Source organism: Psammomys obesus, unplaced genomic scaffold, assembly GCF_907164565.1.
Source record: "Psammomys obesus unplaced genomic scaffold, mPsaObe1.curated_primary_1811, whole genome shotgun sequence".
Classification (NCBI taxonomy): domain Eukaryota; kingdom Metazoa; phylum Chordata; class Mammalia; order Rodentia; family Muridae; genus Psammomys; species Psammomys obesus.
The window spans coordinates 12,785,267-12,805,214 of record NW_026596051.1 but is presented as its reverse complement, the minus strand read 5'-3'; the positions used below and the strand labels follow the sequence as shown (position 1 = coordinate 12,805,214).

At 42.7% G+C, this 19,948-nt stretch overlaps 1 pseudogene; it reads right to left on the bottom strand.

Moving 5' to 3' along the window:
* On the bottom strand, window positions 1–1,053 carry LOC129688965 (heat shock protein HSP 90-beta-like; annotated as a pseudogene).
* Window positions 1,054–19,948: the final 18,895 nt, after the last annotated feature.

Sequence of the window (19,948 nt, the reverse complement as noted above, 5' to 3'; positions counted from 1 at the left end):
CTAATCTTCTATGCTAGAGGCATCCTCATCCTCCTCAAGTGGGGGGATCTCGTCAGGAGCAGCAGCACTGGGCTCCTCTGCTGTCCCCTCATCTTCATCAGTGCTCAGGCCTAGCTTCATCATGTGGTAGATGAGGTTGGAGTGGGTTAGGGGGGTCCTAAAGTGAGAAACCAGAGGAGAGCAGAGCAGTTTCAAACAGCAGCACCACCAGGTCCTTGACAGCTTTGTCATTTTTGTCTGCCACAGGGTCTCCACAACAGGGTGGTCAGGATTGATCTCTAGGTGTTTTATTTTTTCCATTATGTAGCCCATTGTAGAGTTGTCTCACAATGCCTGGGCCTTCATGATCCACTCCATCTTGGTTGTCCAGTCATAGGTGCTTGTCAAAATGCAGCAGGGCGAAGAGATACTCCTATTGGAGATTGTCACCTTTTCAACCTTCTTAGCCAAGATCTCCTTCATGAGCTTGCAGAGAATCTCAAACATTGCCTTGCTCTCCTCCATTTTCTTCTTCTCTTCCTCATCCTCTGGTAGCTCCAGGCCCTCCTTAGTCACCAAGACTGGGCTCTTTACATCAAAAACCTTGATCTGCAGCATGCAACACTTGTCAGTAGGCTCAGTCATATACACACCTCAAAGCCCCTCTTCTGTATACGCTCCGAAAAGACAGAGTTGGCCACTCTCTCTTTGCTGTCCATCTACACAGAAGTAGATGGACTTCTGTGTCTCCTTCATGTGAGACACATACTTTGACAGGGAAGTCATCGCATCCCCCGACTGAGAGGTGTGATGGGGGAGGAGCTCAGAGAGGTGGCAGCCATTAGTGGAATCTTCATGGATTCTGAGCTTTCAATTCTTGGAGAATGCCATAAAAAATTTCTTGTGGTTCCCTTTGTCTTCAGCCAACTCAGAGAAGAGCTCAAAACACTTCATCACCATGTTTTTGTGGATGACTTTCATGATTTTGCTCCTCATCCTCTCCATACTGCACTTCCTCAGGCATCTTGACAGGAAAGCCAAGTAGCAGTACAGAGCAGGGTGGGCCCAGACCATGTCTGACTCACTTGACAAGTCTAGGCTGTGCGGGGGTGACCGGAGACCAGTGGAAGTTCTTATCCAAGAAAAAGATCTCTACAGCCTTTTAAACACAGAGCCCAGAGGAAGCGATCCCAAACTGTTTGTCCTTGACAAAAACTGAGCTGAAAACTATGATCACGTGGTTTCCCAAGTCATGCCAATATTTGTTGGGACTTATGAGAGTGTTTCAGACCATGCTACTGACCCACAAGGTGTTTTGACTTTTTTTGTTTTGTAAAGGTGTGTGCTTTTTCTTAGTTAAATCTTAAAACAGGGGAAGTGGTTTGTTGGGATGTGCACAGGAAGCTCATCCTGTTGGTATAATGTTCTTTTAAAATGTATACCCCTTACCCTTGTTAATTCAAATGCTGATTTCCCACCCCCAACTCTCTGGTTTCAATCGGGATATTGCATTATGATACTCATTATAAGCTTCCTGCCTCAACTCTTGTGTAAACAGGACAAAATAAAGCAACTAGATACAATGTTGTGCAGTGGGAAGAGCCAGAGGACAGGAAAGAGGGGAGGAGCTAGAGAGCAGGAAAGGAGTGGGAGGAGGAGGGGTGAGAGAGAGCGAGGAGAGCAGAGCTGGAGGGGAGAGCGTGGAGGACGTGGAGCATGAACCAGGATTTCACAAAAAGCAAGTAAAATGTGGGAAATCTAAATGTTAGGAAAATGGGGGCATGGAGGCTTAGGAGGGAGTAAATATTGCCCAGCATTGTGTTCTAGGTTAACTAAAAACCCAGTCTCTGTGTGGTGATTTGGTTATACAACTGCTGAGGATTAACAGCAGCGTTACTAGAAGATAAACCAGTAGTAAATATTAATCATCTCTTACAACATCATCCTTTACCTTTTTGCCTTCCTCGAGCCATCTCCACATTTAGATCAATTCCTATGTTCTTGACCATGCTCCCACTTGAACTTAATGTAATTGTGTTGTGGGTCTTACAGTTTCTTGTCAGGCTGGCTCCATGACAGTTGTTGATTTCATGAACTGTTTGTGTCATGTCTGTCGGCCTAGCTGCTGGCCTGTGTTCTGATTCATTACTCTTGTTTTATGCTCGTATTTACTCTCCTGTGCTATACTGTGTTGTTCCCAAGTATGCCTCACTATGTTCTTTTCTCCCTTCCATGTTGTCTAATAAGGCTGCTGTCTCAAGCCCATCCTACCCAAAGTCAGATATGCAACAGCTAATTGTGACATGGGGTTAGGACCAAAAACAAACAAACAAACAAACAAACAAAAAACAGTGCAAGATAGAAGAAGTTTTAAAATCTAAGCAGTGGGGTTGGAGATGTGACTTAGTGGTTAAGAGCACTAGATGTTCTTCCAGAGGACCCAGGTTTGATTTCTGGCATGACAGTTCTATAACCATTTGTAACTCCAGTTCTAGGGGAGATAGCCTCTTTCTGGCCTCTTTGGGCACCAGGCACATATGTGGTGCTGGACAGACATGCAGGCAAAACACCCATATATAAAATAATAAAGCAATAAGCTTTACTTAAGACAACAACAACAATAAAAAAGCTTTAGGGTTTGAACTAATGAACAGGTGATTATAATTTTTTTTCATTCTGTTACAAATTTAGATCAACACCCCTTGTTTAAAATTTACAAATCTGCTTTGTTGCATCACTTTGTCTAAGGCTAAGATTTTGACTGAAAAGTCATGTAATCTTTCTTTCTGAGCGAGTTTCTGGAAGCTACCTTTAGATATTTATTGTGTGAATTGTCTACATGGCACCCTTCCATAAAGGGCCAGTTTAAATCAGCTTTTAGGAAAGTAAGTGCTCATGTAAATTTAGTTTAAATAGTTTTTAACTCATAGAAAAAAAAAAAACAGAAACAATAAATTACTTAATTTAAACTTATTGGTAAGAGAAAATAGAAATGTGTCAAAGATACCAAGCACATTTTGTGTGTGTGTGTGTGTGTGTGTGTGTGTATCTGTGTTACTATTGTTAGATATTTAACACATAGTACCCATATCTTTTATGTTTCAAATACAACTTTCTGGGGCTGGGGAGATAGCTCAGTCAGTGCAGTGCCTGCTGCATGAACATGGGGATGTGTGTTCAAATCCCCAGATGTCTTCATGTCTGAAGGTGGAGTAGATGGGGTGGGAGGTGGTAGGGAGTAGGGAGGAACTAGAGGAGAAGAGGGAGGAGAAACCGCAGCCAGGAGGTAATATATGTGAGAATAATAATAATTAAAAAGCTTGGTATGGACAAGTATCTGTAATCCCAGGCTGAGGAGGCAGAGATAGGCAGGTCCTGCAGGCCATTGGCCAGCCAGCCTCGCTGAATCAGTGAGCTCCAGGTTCAGCGAGAGAGCTTGACTCAACAAGCAAGGTGGGGCACAACAGAGAAAGGCACCTAATGTTGAGCTCTGGCTTCCACATGTATGCACAACACACGTGTGTGTTTCTGCACGCACGTGCACGCACACACACACACACACACACACACACACACACACGGGGTGAGGCGGGAAGAGAGGAAGAGAGAAAGAGAGAGGTGCAAATGTAGCTTTCTAAGTTTTAATTAAAATACAACATTTTAGTTTGTTAAGAAAATGAGTTTTCTAGATTCAGAAATTTTATAAAGAAGAATAAGTATTTCAAGTATGAAAGCGAGGTACAAAAGTCCTAAAGTATACTTTTAAATATACTTTTGATAAAACTGCTAAGTGAAAAGGAAATGCTTTGAGATGGGAAAGGATTTCATGTGGTGAAGTAAGATCCCAACCACCTGCTGTGCTGCAAAACCAGGGCGGGTTGACTCCTGGGCTTGTGTTTTTTCACTTTTAAAGTGTGCCAAGTCCTTCTGAGAACACAGCCATGCAGGCTTCTGAGAGTTTGGGGATAGTCATCTGGAACCACGTCAGCTATTGAAAACTCCAGCAACAGAATGCAAAACACCAAAGCTGACACTTCTGCTAACTCTCACCCTTGTAACATAGTCCTTAAATCTTTTTTTTTTTAGAGCATTTGAAAAGTGTTTGAGATGTTTGGACTTTGTCCTGGTGTGATTTTCTGAAGGGTAGGGATGCCGATGATGTTGGTCTAAGGAAAACTACAGACAACGAGAAGGATATGGTCTCTCACTGGCAACATTTTTATTCTGGCTGTTGCTTACCCAAGTCTCCATAGTTTATTTGATCCAAGTCTTTACAGTTTTGAAAAGATTCCAATCTTTTATTGTTGTCATAAAATAATTCTTCCATTATTCAGTGTAATTGGAAGAAAATGTAGTTTATAGATTGGCAGAGACGTATTTTACCTCTTCCAAAAGAAGCCCCATTTTTGGAGAACTTCTTCTTAGATATAAGACACCTACGGCAAAAATGACAGGATTTCTAAGAGAAACAGGAGACCATTAAGGGGGTCCAACTGGCTTGCTAATGCTGCTGATAGTGGAACTGCTAAGATTCAGCAAATTCCTTAATCCAACTGATATAACTGATAGTTAGGATAGCTAATATTAATCTATCAGCACAACCTGTCCTGATGACCATATGTAAATATAATTGTATACTTTTTGATACGATGCCTAACCACACCTCTCAACCACACTAACTCCAGCTTGTGGGGTTCAAGTTTCAGAGGACATATGGGCCACCACCAGGGCTGGAAGGCTCTGGAAATCTTGAGGCACACTCAGGTTTAAACCTATTTTGGGGGTCTTCAACTTTGTTGACTCATTAAGCGTATTCATAGACTTGGGCTGACTCTTTATATCAAAAGTGTCAAAAGTAATCAATTACAATAGCATTATGGTGTTTTTTTTTTTGTATTTTATTTTTTTCTTATCAGTTACATTTTATTAACTCTGTACCCCAGCCGTGTCCCGATCCCTCATTCCCTCCCAGTCCCTCCCTCCCTCCCTCCTCTCCACCGCGCCCCTTGCCAAGTCCACTGATAGGGGGGACCTCCTCCCCATTCATCTGATCCTGTTTTATCAGGTATCTTCAGGACTGGCTGCAAAGCTCTCCTCTGTGGCCTAACAGGACTGCTCCTCCCTTGGGGGGTGGGGAGGCCAAAGAGCCAGTCATTGAGTTCCTGTTAGAAATAGTCCTTGTTCCCCTCACTATGGGAAACCAATTGGTTACTGAGCTACCACAGGCTACATCTGAGCAGAGGTTCTAGGTTACATTCATACATGGTCCTTGGTTGCATGTCAGTCTCAGAAAAGACCCTGTGCCCAGATATCTTTGGTCCTTGTGGAGCTCCTATCCTTTCCTCATCAGACTAACTCCCCTTCTTTCTTATGATTCCCTGTACTCTGCCAAAGGTTTGGTCATGAGTCTTTGCTTTGAAAACACTGCTAGTTAGTCTTTCCAATGCGCTCAGTAGACTCCTGTCATACGTTCAATGCACATCCCATCTGTCATTCTAAACGAGGATTGATCATCTTACCCCATGTCCACTCTCTTGATTATCTTTTATAGGTGTACAGATTTCATTATGTTTATTATATCTTATAGGTCTATATAAGTGAGTATATACCGTGTTTGTCTTTCTCCTTCTGGGATATTTCACTCAGGATGATCTTTTCTAGGTCCCACCATTTGCCTGCAAATTTCATGATTTCCTCCTTTTTGATTGCTGAGTAGTATTTCATTGTGTAAAAATACCACAATTTCTGTATCCATTCCTCCGTTGATGGACATCTGGGTTGTTTCCAGGTTCTGGTTATTACAAATAAAGCTGCTATAAACATGGTTGAGCAAATATCCCTTTTGTATACTTGAGCAAACTTTGGGTATATACCTAGCAGTGGTATAGCTGGGTCTTGAGGAAGCACTATTCCTAATTGTCTTAGAAAGCGCCAGATAGATTTCCAGAGTGGTTGTACCAGTTTACATTCCCACCAGCATTATGGTGTTTTAATTAGTTTATTTTTTTTAAATCAATCTTGGACAAATGTTAGAGCCAAAAGCTACTTCACTGAAGTAGGTATAGGTATAGAAACTAGGAATTTTAAAGACAAACTGGGGTTTGCTAAAAATAATAAAGGTGTGCCTTAGGAAAGGATTCATGTTCAAAACATAGAACATACAGTGACAGCATTATTTTTTAAAAGACAGAATGTGTAACCTAAGAGATGGTGCCTCATGAGACCATGTTTTCCTCTGAAATTAGTCTTCAATGTAGTCCATCGTGCAATTAGTTGAAATTGTAGAAAGACTAAATAATAGTCTTATTTTGCCAATGGAAGGTAAATAGCCTGTATTACAAAATGACTCCAATGGAAGTCATTCTCTTTTTGATTGTAAAATGAGGACTAATACTGGGCTATGTCCACAGAATCCACCGAATCTTGATCTTTCATAAATCTGGCTCTTACTTGGAGAAAAGAAAATTTTGTTGAGAAAAAAAAAATTCAAAATGATACTATCTTATTATCTGATTTAGCCTGTGCTATGACTGTTTACTTACCCAAGCTAAAATCTGGTATAATAGGGAATAGTAAGCAAAGGGATTATTAGCCACAGAGAAGAGCTAGGGTAATTTAGACATGAAAGCCCAATCATTTCTAAAATTAGAACCTTGTTATTCCACATGAGATTTTGGGTTTGAAATCAAGCTGGCCAGAAGGAAAAGCTAGAATAAAAAAAAATGTACTTCAAACCCTCAAAACAGCAACTAAACTATTTCATTGACTATAGTAACTATAGTACCAGTGAGAAAGCAGATTAGTCTAGTTAAAGATTATCAAGGAACATGGAGAGAATTTGGAGGGGGTAATTAAAATGTTTTCCCCTGCCTCATCTGCTATTTTTATTTCTTTATTTTTGATTGTTTTAACTTGACTATAATACTATTTTTAAAAATAATGTTTTTATTAATTCTTTGAGAATTTCATGTGATGGATTTTGATCACATTCATTCCCCTACCCCAGATTCACCCCAGAGCCTCCCCTACTTCACATTCTCTCTTTTAGATATAGTAATATTTTTTATTTTATTAAAGAATGAATGAATGAATTAATTTTTTGGTTTTTCAAGATAGGGTTCCTTTGTGTAACAAGAGCCCTGGCTGTCCTGGTCATATATATCTATATACATGAATGTCTATATTCATATATACATATATATGTATATATTTTGAGACAGTGCTTCACTGTGTAGCTCTGGCCATCCTGGAACTCAAAGAGAGCCACCTGCCTTTGCCTCCCAGAGGGCTGGGATTACAAGCTTGTCTATGTAAATATTATGTCAGCTACCAAAAACCAAAAAAAAAAATAATAATAATAATAAAAAAGGAAGGAAAAAAGCAAACCAATTATATGTTACTTTTTTATTGCTATGACAAAATGCCTGATGGGGAAAGTTTTATTTGGCTTACAGTTGAGGGGAAGTCATGGCAGCTGGAGCTTCAGGAGGCTCCTAGTGCTCAGTTCCCATTCCTGTCTCATTCAGTCTGACAGCCAGGCTGAGTCTTCCCTTCGCAGTTAACCCTCTTGATGATCTCTCACAGGCGAGCCCAGAGGCTTGTCTCCTAGGTGACGCTAGATCCTGCCAATTGTCAAACAGTATTAGCCATCTTATGCATGATGGCTGGTAATGTCAATATTATGCAGGAACCTCTACCTTTATGGCTTTAACAGCTATTTCTATCTCCCGAAGACTTCTTTGCAGTCCACACAGACTCATTTTTTATTAGCTCCTAGCACTAAGCCTTCTTAGTGTCCACGGGACATAAAACATGGTCACAATCATCATCAAACATTTGAGTCTATCCCAGCATTTCCTCTGCTTTGCTGTGACCTGCCTACCTGGCCCCCCACCACTATGTTTGTTTGGTAAATGCATGGGTTGAGGCCTCCCTTTGGTCTGTGACGATAAAAGGTCTATAGCCATTTGTTCAGTGGGGTGTGTTCTCGGACCACAGCCAGCCTTTGTAGGTTCAGAACAAACCATATCTTATTTCTTTTAAGATAAGAGCTGTCTGTGCTTCTGCATCAACTGCATCAAGATCCGCGGAACAACGATGTGAAACATATGTGCAATGGCAGTCCAGGAGAAGGGGGAGTCAAAGACGGTGAAGAAAGGCACAAAATCAGCCCAAATAATGAAGACGACAAATCTACACATAAAAGTGACAAATAAACATTAAGCAGGACCACAGCAAGACAGAGCAACTGCAAACACAGCGAAATAGTCAAAAGACAAAGAAGACACAAAAATTAATACAGGTAGTTCTATAAGGGCAACTGTGATAAGATAAACACCCGGCATCTTTACAAGCAGTGGAAAATGCAATAGTAGGATGACATATTCAAAATAACCCCCAAACCCAAACAAAAAGCAAATCCCCAAACCCTTAAACCTATTGACCAGGAAAAGCCTGCAAAACTTCCTTCACACTGAAGGCCAAAGACATTCTCACTCAAACCAAGACTGAGCGAACTCCTCACTAGCATCTGTGCCTTCAAAAGCTTCTAAAAGAAGTTATTTTAGCTAGAAGGAAGCAGCACTTGAGAGTAGTTTCCATTCATTAAAAAAAAAAAAAATTACTACACCAGTAAAGCTCCTTATGTGGGCAGGAGCCAGGCCATGCATACACACTTCTGCTTTCATGAACTGACTTAAAGTGAATTTCATGAAACAACGGCAGAGTCCTGCTTCAGGGGCTTATGTACACATGTGAGAGGCAGAGCGGTCACCAGACAAGAGAGATGCAGCAGCAGAGACAGGCTGGAGCAGGAAAAGGAAACCTTCAGGGCGATGTGAATCCGTGGGAAGAAATCGACCGTGCTAGCAGCAGCAGCTGTATTTTTCTCTGACTTAAAATCTTTGAAAAGGGCTAGAAGGATGGCTCAGTCGTTCAGGTGCCTGATGCACAAGCGTGAAGACCTGAGTTTGGACCAACAGCATCTGGGTAAAAGCTGGTGGATCTGTAAGACCAGCGCTGGGGGGTGGACAGAGACAGGTGGATCTCTAGAGCTGCTCGGCCAGCCCATCTAGCTGATTTCGTGAGCTCCTGGTTCAGTGAGTGGCCTTGTATTAAACACAAGATGGAGAGCAACAGAGAAAGACGTTCAACATTGGGTGCTGGCCCCCACGTGTGGGCACATACATGTGGGCTCCGCTGCATGTGCGCATGCACACATCCATATGAACACACCCACATGCATATAAAACTTTAAAAATGTACAACCCACATAAAAAAATTGTAACGTTGTATTTTTGGGTATCTTAGATATACATGATTTGGTTCTTTGTTGGCATCATTTGATCAGGCTTTCTGGGAAAGCTGTAGTTGGGTTTAGAGTAAGGAGACCTGGGATTCATGATTCTTGTGGCTGAGAACAGACCCAACATCTACTTGAAATGGAGCTAAAGCAATGAAAAAAAAGTATGGATTTTTACCACACAAGCAGTAAAAATGAGACAGCTTGCATAAAAGTAAGTCTCAAGATGAGAAATTTCACTAGAGACTGAGATTTATAAACCCATCATTTAAAATGATGAAAGAACAAATATATTAGGAGGGAGTAATATTTACAAACATCTATGTGCTTAACGAGAGAATCGCTAAATCTGAAAAGCAAACTCATGCAGAAAGAACAATGAACAATTTAAGAATAATATTTGTTTTCCATGCCTCACTCTCAGTATGAACAGAACAAATAGACAGGAAGTCAAGGTGATCACAGAAAGTTTACATAGTATTATCAATGCACTTGAACTAAAAAACACCTACGGAACACTTTAGCTAAGCACAGTGAATACATACACAAAGTATTCCCCAGGATAGACAATGTGCTGGTCTTGGAGCAGTGCTTCTCAACCTTCCTAGTGCTGCGACCCTTTAACACACTTCCTCATGTTGTGGTGACCCCCAGCCATAAAATCATTTTTTTTTTTTTGTAATTTTGCTATTATGAATCATAATGTAAATATCTGTGCTGTTAATAGTCTGAGGCAGCCCCTTTGAAAGAATCATTCCACCCCAAAGCGGTCTCGGCCTATAGGTTGAGAAACACTGTCTTAGAACAGTTTGGGCGAGGAACAATCTCAGGACTGTCTGCTGCATCACCAGCGAGGTGAATGAGCACATGAGCATCCACAGCTCGAGCACAGTGGTTCCGGAACGTAGGAAGAGCCCACGACTCTTCTACTCCACCGTTTGAAGTTTCTGACTCCTTGAAAGACACAGTCAATACTTTTAAAGGATTCCTACTGCTTAAATCAGACCCGCCCAACTGAGTGATCTCTTCATTAACTAAATGCCAATTAAGTACTGTGTGTCTGAATACTCCTTTCAGGCAGCTCTTCGATAAGGCTTGAGAGAAACTAGAAGGCTGCCAGCCGTGCAGTGGCTCCTTTCTTTCATGCCCTGCAGATTTCCCACAGGACAGACACTTACCTTCCGACTCTTATCAGATAAACGCAGTTGAATCATCCCCATAAAGAAGTGCCCAGGCCCAGGTGGCTTCATTGTCAAATTCTACCAAACATTTCGAGAATAAATGATGCCAAATTCTTTACAAACTCTTGAGTGAGGTAGATAGGAGAATATTTCTCAGTTTCTTCTGTGAGGCCGGTGCCCAAACTGGAAAGCAATCGCACAAGAAATGAAAATTGCAGACTAAGGAACATTTCCCACAAACATTAAAAATGCCCTCAAATAAAATATTAACAGGCCAACGTAACAAGAGAATTATTTTTATACAAGATCAGGTAGGATTTATCCCAGAAATGCGAGGTTGGGTTAATAATTAGAAATCAATTAATTCAGAATATTGATGAAACAAAAGGTAGGAAATTCATAGAGGAGAAAAAGCATTTGACAAAAAGGCGACATTTATACTACAAAGCGGACTGATTATAAACAGAAGGTGATTTCCTTAACAGTGTTTCTAAAAACTATAGCTGAGCTTCACCGAAAGGCCAAATTGTAAGCGTTGCTTTCATAATTCCAGGAAAGGGAAGGGTACCCTTAAACCTATTCCATTCAGCATGGCCTCAGAAGTGCTAATCAGCATGTTAAAGGAAGAAACATCTTGGCTGTATATGCTCATAGATGTGAATCCTAAGAAATTAAAGAATTTTAAGAACTACTAATGCAAGGCTGCATATTACAAGGCCAGTATACAGGATTCAATTATGTAAAATTAAGAAGACAATTCTAGTCATGATATCATCAAAATGCTAAACACTTAGAATGAACGAAAGAAAAAAGTATAAGACATCACTGAGAGGAACCATAGAGGGTCAGAAGAAATGCGGAGACCCTCAAAGTTCACACTAGAGACAAAGCACTACCAAAATGACAGTCCTCCCAAGCTGATCTGTAGATTCAACGGAAACACCACCAGATCCCGAGACTTTCTTGTGGAATCACATAAACAGATACCCAAAGCAGCCCAATACTCTAGAACAACACTGGAGGACTCAATTCTAAACGTCAGAACCTTTGTGACTCTAAAAGTCAAGAAAGCAACAGTTGACAGTCTCTTCAGCTGCCTCTTTGCTGTGACCATGTGAAGGCAGAAACGGTGGCTGCAGCCACTCCCACCGCGGCTGCCCCTCCCTGCTGTCATCCGGAGGAGGCTTCTGTCACTTGCCCAGCTGGTGGCACCCACTTGGGGGAGCCACCTCCTAGCCTGGTGGGCCAGCTCAGCATCTCCACACCCAGAAAATGGCTTCCTACTGCTTGGCAGGCACCACATGATCAGGACACACGGGCACAAAAGGAAAGTGCTGGGCAAAAGCTTTAATTTGTCTCTGGAATCCTCTAGAGCAGTGATTCTCAACCTTCTTAATGCTACAACCCTTTAATCATGTTGTGATGACCCCTAGCCAGAAAATTATTTTTGTTGCAACTTCATAACTGCAATTTTGCTATTGTTGTGAATGGGAATGCCCATATTTTTGGAGACAGAGGTTTGCCAAAGCGGTCTCAGCCCACGGGTTGAGAAACAACACCCTAGAGAAAGTAAGAAAGGGGTGCTGAAGTCAGGACAATGGAGGTGGTGTTCAAGGCCAGTGACTCATTATGCAGGACTTCTTACTAGCTCCAAGCAAAAGAGAATCTGCCATGTTTTAGAGCGAGAAGAAGCAGGAAAGCAAGTGTGCAAGAGGCATACTCGTGGGAGGGGTGCTGTGCCCCTCTTAGAGCTTGGCAGCATTGTCTGCCTCTATCTGCTGATTTCCGTTGTTGTTTGCTTCTGCTTTTTGTTTGTACTATTGTGGTAACACCACTGGCTAGCACTTCAGTGAGCTCTTACGGAGATTGGCTTTTATTCCTCAACTCTCCTCCCTCTCCCCCAACACTTTCCTTTGCCCCATCCCCTGCTCTGCCCCCGGACTCTCAGGCCATTCTGGGCTCTGTTTTTGCACAACCCTGGGGAGACTCGCTTGAGGAACATTTTGTAGAGGGACTTCTGGTGTGTGGGTATAACCTGCTACTTGCGCTGTGACTTGGTCATACCGTGTCTTCTTACACATGCTAGGTTCATTTTTAGCTTAAAAAGAAAGCGAAATCTACATAAAAAAGTGACATCAGTCTCTGAAACAGTTATGCAGAGAAACAGTGAAACAGGACAAAATGTGAAACCTGGCATCCGTACTCATTCAATTTTCCATAGTGCTGCCAAGGCTCTTTAAGAGAGAGGGAAATTCACAATGACTAGAATGGGGGACAATTAGAGAAATATACATGTGCACAAAAGATACATTTAAATATTTAATTCACATGAAATTAATTAAAAACCGACCAATGGCTTAAAAAAATCAGTGCTGTATACATTTGGAATGATACTCAAGAAAAGTCTTTATGATCTTGGGCTTAGACAAAGTTAACTTAGATATGTCTCAGAAGTCTGATTTGAAAAAGAAAAAAATGGATCAAATGGACTTCATTAAAGTTAAAAACTCTTTCATTTGAAATGACATCATTAAGCAAATGAACAGTAAGTGAAAGTATCTCAATTTATCAGACAGTACAAACAGGGCATGGACTGAGAGAAATTATTTGAACTTTATGTATCTTATAAAGAAAGGACTTCTATCCCTGAGTGATATTGCACTTAGGGCAATAAAATAAGAGAAATGACTAAACAAAAGGGGAAAATTACTTGAATAAACATTTACTGATTATAAAAATTAAAATCTCAGTGAGATGCTACCTCACGCCTGTCAGAATGCCTGTAGCAACAAGCACAGTGAGAAACTGTATGGGGAAGATGTAGGGCAAAGGTAACTCTGGACATGGCTGATGAGAATGCAAATCAACAGAGCCATAGCTGGAAAATGGACAGTTCTCTGTAGTTGCTTCTCTCAGTCTAACACAGCCCAGAGGACCTATACCTGGTTGAAAAACACAGTATGGTTGTTTGAACAAGAATGGTCCCCATAGGTTCATGTGTTTGAATGCTTGATCCCCAGTTAGTGGAACTGTTTGGGAAGGATTAGGAGGTGTGGCCTTGTTAGAGGAGGCGTGTCACTGGAGGCAGGCTTTGAGGTTTCAAAAGCCCATGATGAGCCCAGTGTCTCTCTTTCTGCTGAAGATCAGGATGTAAAGCTCTCAGCTACTGCTTCAACATCATGTCTGTCTGCTTGCCATCATGATGATCATGGACTGTCTAAAGCTATAATCAAGCCCCCAATGAAACGCTTTCTTTCATAAGAGTTGCCTTGGCCATGGTATATTTTCAGAGCAATAGAACATTAACTAAGGAACCCAGCGTAAGCACTAGCTTGAGGACCTCATCCTCCAACTTCCACCTGGAGTGTCTGGGATTACACGCTTCTATGCACTTCTCATCTGATGTTAGGTGGTGAACCTGTAGTCTTTGTTGTGCTAGGCTGACCCTCTAACCATTACTCTATATCCCATGCTAGTCATGGTTCTCTAGAGAAACAGAACTGAAGCCTTTAATGTACAGTAAAAGAATATTTATTGGAATGGCTTACACGATACAGTTGTTTTCATTCTGGGGAGACCAAGCACACTGTAGCTCCTTGGTCCCTGAAGCAGGGTGCCTTGCCAGTGTCAGCAAGGCACTAAGGGCCTGGTGGATTCCTAGCAGGCCATTGGTGTTCAGTCCACATCGGAAAGCCAAAGACGCTGAGTTCTCAAGTCAGTGAGGAGGTAAAGCAGCAGTGGCATAAGCAGCTGCAGAGTAGATGAACTTGCCAGCACAATCAGAAGGCAAACAGGCAAACAGCAGCTTTCTGCTTCAGACTAGCTTTCATCTGGCTGCCTACTGGTGCTGCGAAAATTTAGGGTGGGTCCCTGCTGCAAAGAATGTGTTTGAAAAAATTCCTTACAGGGATGTCCAGTAGGATGAGGAAGGGGAAATTTTGGTCAAAGGGGACAAAGTTTCAGTTAGGTAGGAGGGATAAATGATGAGCTTCAACATGTTCCCAGCTTGAGTCAATATACATGTCACATCGCTTTAATAGACGTGGGCAACTGTCTACCATACATGCAGACCGTTTTGCCAACATACAAAAATTTATTGCAGCAATGTTGAAAGACACACAGATAATCGCAATATGAACGTTTGACAGTATGTCTAAAGGATAACAACTCAATAAGGAAAAAAAAAAAAACGTCAACCATTCAAGAGAAAGAGGATGGGTCAAACAGGTTGTCCTAGTCACTTTTCTATTGCTGTAACAAAACACCACAGTCAAGGCAACTTATAAAAGAAACCGTTTAACTGGGCTTACGGTTTCAGAGGGCTATAGTTTATGACGGTGGAGCAAAGGCATGGTGATAGGTAGCTGGGAGCTCACGTCTTGATCGGCAAGCATGAGGCAGAGAGCACGCTGGGACCTTCTCCAACAAGGCTACACTTCTACACCCCCCCCAACAGTTCCACCAACTGGGGACCAAGCATTCAAATATAGGCACCTGTGGGGCCATTCTCTTTCAAACCACCCCCCAAATGAACAGGCTATGCACAGGAAATCAATATTTAATGGTGAGCAGTCATTTAGAGAACGAGACCGAAATACACAGATGGTGCGGGGGTCTGACAGTGCCAGAAACTGGCAGCAATATAAAGAAACCGTAGATGACGGGCATGCAAGGTGCGGTGGGAGCAAGCCGGTGGCATTAGTGATGAGAATGCATGAGCTAGCAATTTCCCGCAGGCCACACATGCCAGCTCAGGGGACACAAGTCTCCTTCCATAGCAGAGGTTTCCTCGGGGTGTGAAACCTGGTAAAAAAAAATGTCCATGAATGGGATATGGAGAAATTGTGTATCTTCTTTATTCTTATGGGTCTGAAGATCTTGCTTCAGTGAAGATGAGATAGAAAACTAAATGGAAGCTTGGCATGGTGGCATACTCCCAGAATTCCAGCACTTGGGAGTCTCTGCAGGAGGGTCTTGAGTTCAAGCTGAGCTGGAGCTGTGTAGTGTGATGCTGTCTCTAATTAAACAAAACAACTTACCTGGGCCGCATAATCCATAAACCTGGTGATTAAAGCCCATGATTTTGTTTTTGGGGGGCAGCAAGGCTGGCAGGATCTAGCCTTCGGGATCCCTGAGCAGGCAGGAAAGTCTGATCCTGAGGCTTGATGCACCTCCTGCTATTCAGACGCACACTGTCAGCGTTGTCTGGCCAGGGATGCCGAAGCATTTGTGCTGAGGAGCAGGAGGACACCTGTGGCTGGGCTCATCCTCATGTGTGTGTGCATACAGACTCACAACCTCGTGTCCGCCACACGTGTGCAGATGGTGCCCCCGAACATATAACGCATGTACAGGCATGCGCATCTGCACACGCACAGCCCTCACTCAGTACCCATCTCACAGTTCTGTGTATGCTCACCCACAATGCACTGCCTCACGAAGTGCCCATATTACAGTCCTATGCATGCGCATTCACACACATGATAAAACAAAGCCTTTGGACAACTGACAGACTCAGCAATTAGGGTTCTGGGAGATGACAGGGAGAAGATCTATGGTGGCCAGGCCCTGGTAAAGAAGTGGCCACTACATTCCTTAGCATTCCCACCAGGTTTAGAGCCCCTCCATTATCTAGGCTCACAGCCTTCGTGGAGACTTGTGCCTCTGAGCTGGCCTCTTTGTGGGAGAGGTTTTCTGGGACACCTGAAGCCTCAGGGAGACAGAGCCTGCAGGAGTTAGGGCAGAACCCAATGAGAACCCAGGAAGGCCTCCTTCCTTCTAGATACCCTACAAAGACATGAGTGCAGGGAGTCTGAGCAGTGAGCAGGGCTGAGGGACCTGAAGCTGCAAGGATGGCAATTCCTCTTCGATTTGCTGCATTGATGACTGGGGACTAGTTTGGGAAAATGACACGGAGCTGTTAGAACTCTGCATGCTTACTGGCAAACCACCTCTGCAGTAGCAATACATCACAGCAGCAAGAACAGAAGGAGGGTGAAGCCAACCTTCCGTTAACCAAAACGGCAGTTTCAGAACGGGCATTTCACCAATACCTGTGTGGTGTAGTCGCAGAAAGCTCCATATGGGCTTTCTCTGTGTGTATACAACAGGTGTCCATCACAAGACAAAGGCTAAAGGGATGCCTGAGAAATAAATACATCCACCACCATCTGCAAGGTTTAAAATAGCGCGGTGTTTGCTACGTTGCTGACTCTCCGGCAGACTGACCTTTGTAAAATGTGAAGAAAGCCAGTTGACCCCTTTCAGTAGCTTGGTGATAGGGTCTTCTCGCAGAAGTAGCTGCTTTGCTCCCCCCCCCCCGCCCCAGCTCCCAGAGGTCTACTGTCACACAGTTGAGCTGTCTGGGCCCGGCTGGTGGCGGTAAAATCCCCCGCCCGCTCAGAGCCAGCAGATGCTTTCCTACGCTGTGTTCTGTTTGTTAACATTTAGCCCAGGCTTAATTGACAATACTAAAACGCTGGTGCTCTAAACATTCGATTTCATTATTTGCAGCGGTGATTTCAGTAAACAGTATCTATTCCAAAGCTCTGTAGTGTGAAATTAAATTGGTTGGTTAATTAATTGGAAGAATGTACCAACTTCAGTGGGTTTAGACATTTCGGCATTGGCGTGGCATTGGAAGTAGTGATCTGTAAAATTACTCACAGTGTAACAAAGTTAAAACAATAGGACAAACAAACTTAGTAACTCTTCAGTACTACAAAGCGCCAAGTTTCTTGGAATGATTGTGGTTTGAATGGGAACTATTTTCCATAGAGCCATGTATTTGCACAGTTGTCCGCTGGCTTGTGGTGCTGTTAGGGAAGGTTATGAAACCCTTGGAAGGCAGAGCCCTAGTGGAGGAAGTGGGCCACTTGGGACAGGCCTTGATATGTTATAGCTTGGCCCTACTTCCTGTTGACATCGTCTACTTCCTTATTGTCACTGTAATGTAAGCAGCCAGCCTCCCGCTTTCTATACCATGAGGGGATGTATATCCTTTAATTGTGTCAGAAAAAACAAACAAACAAACAAACAAAAACAAAAACAAACAAACAAAAAAACCCTTTCTTTCTTAAGTCGCTTCTTATCAGGTGCTTGACCACATCACTGAGAAAAGTGGCTGTGTAGAAGATTGTTGCTAAGAGGTGGGGCCGTTCCTGTGGTAAACCACACAGTTCGTAGGCTTTGGTGTGTGGGAGGAATGTAGAAAGGTTTGCAGCTACAGGCTGAAGAAACCCTCAGATTCTGTTAGAAGAGCTTAGTAGGCAGTTTTGATGGGAGTGTAGACATGAGGACAGTGGAGGCTTCTGAGGGGAGCAAGGACTGTACTGGGAACTAGAGGGCATTCAGGTGGGGTAGCAGAACATCTGGCAACAGTCTGCTCACGTTCTGAGAACGAGGCCGAGTTCAAACGTAATGGGCTGGTGAGATGGCTCAGCAGGTAAGGGCACTTGCTCCTAAGACGGGGGACCTGAGTTTGATTTCCAGAACTAGATTGGTAGAAGAGAACTGACTCTCAAGAGTTCTCCCAGACCTTCACAAATATTTGGTGGTGTGTGTGTGTGAACTGGTTCAGTGGCTTGCCGCTCTTCCAGAAGACCCGAGTACAGTTCCCGGTACACACGCTGGGCGGCTCCTAACGGAAGTGACCAAAGCAACGGCGTCTTGTCCTGCCTCCCCTTGTGTTTGCTCAGACAGTTCTCAGCTCTAAACACACACACAGCAGTCACATCTGCCCTGGCAATGCATTTGACATTTCCATGACCCTCAGCATGGCTCAGATGCATTAACCAAAATTATTAATGTGTATACAAGCTAAACTAAAGTAATTGAACACGATATAAGTCAAACTTAATTGTCATGTTGTGCCTGAAATAGCTACTATGCTCTGCCCAAATAAATGTTGCAAGGTTACTCTGACCCTCATGTAACATTGATGTAACTGTGGATTTTGCCTTTAAAAATGCTGTTACTCTGAGCTTTGACACCAAGAGACTTGGAGGCGGGAGCCTGTTCTTGGTTGCTGACGATAATTAAAGGATCTTATGTTTTCCATTGGCTTCATTAGTGTGGTTGTTTCTGGCATGGATTTATTTTTTTTAATTTAATTTTATATTTATTAATTATCGTTTATTCACTTTGTATCCCAGCAGTAACTCTCTTCCCCATCCTCTCTCACTCCCACCCTCCCTCTTCTTCTCCTATGCCCCTCCCCCAGTACAATGATAGGGGAGGTCCTCCTTCCCTTCCATCTGACCCTAGTCGATCAGGTCTCATCAGGACTGGTTTCTTTGTCTTCTTCTGTGGACTGATAAGGCTGCTCCCCCCTCAGGGGGAGGTGATCAAAGAGCCAGCCCATGAGTTCATGTCAGAGACATGTTCCTATTACTGGGGAACCCTCTTGGGCACTGAGCTGCCATGAGCTACTTCTGAGCAGGGGTTCTAAATTATCTCCATGCATCGTCCTTGTTTGGCATTATCAGTCTCAGAAAAGAGACTGTGCCCAGATTTTTTGGTTCTGTTGCTTTCCTTGTGGAGCTCCTGTTCCCTCCAGGTCTTTCTCTTTCCCCCTTCTTTTATAAAGTTCCCTGAACTCTGCAAAAGTTTGGCTATGAATCTCAGCATATGTTTTGATACCCTGCTAGGTAGAGTCTTTCAGAGGCCCTCTGTGGCAGGCTCCTGTCCTGTTCTCTGTTTCCTCCCTCTTCTGATGTCCATTTTCTTTGCCCTTCTGAATGAGCATCTTATCCAGGGTCCTCCTTCTTGAGTAGTTTCTTTAGGTGTACAGATTTTAGTATGATTATCCTATATTATATATCTAATATCCACCTCTAAGTGAGTATATACCATGTGCGTCTTTCTGCTTCTGGGATAACTCACTCAGGATGATCTTTTCTAGATCCCACCATTTACCTGCAAATTTCATGATTTCTTTATTTTTAATTGCTGAGGAGTATTCCATTGTGTAAATGTACCAAAATTTCTGTATCCATTTCTCAACTGAGGGACATCTGGGTTGTTTCCAGCTTCTAGCTATTACAAATAAAGCTGCTACAAACATGGTTGAGCAAATGTCCTTGTTGTGTACTAAAGCATATTTTGGATATATGCCTAGGAATGGTATATCTGGATTTTGAGGAAGCGCTATTCCTAATTGTCTGAGAAAGCACCAGATTGATTTCCAAAATGGTTGTACAAGTTTACATTCCCACCAGCAACAGAGTAGGGTTTCTATTTTGCAACATCTTCTCCAGTATGTGTTGTCATTTGAGTTTTTGATTTTAGCCATTCTGATGGGTGTAAGGTGAAATCTCAGGGTCGTTTTGATTTGCATTTCCCTGATGACTAAGGATGTCAAACATTTCTTTAAGTGTTTCTCTGTCATTCAGTGTTCCTCTATTGAGAATTCTCTGCTTAGCTCTGTGCCTCATTTTTTAATTGGATTACTTGATTTGTTGTTGTTTAACTTTTTAAGTTCTTTATA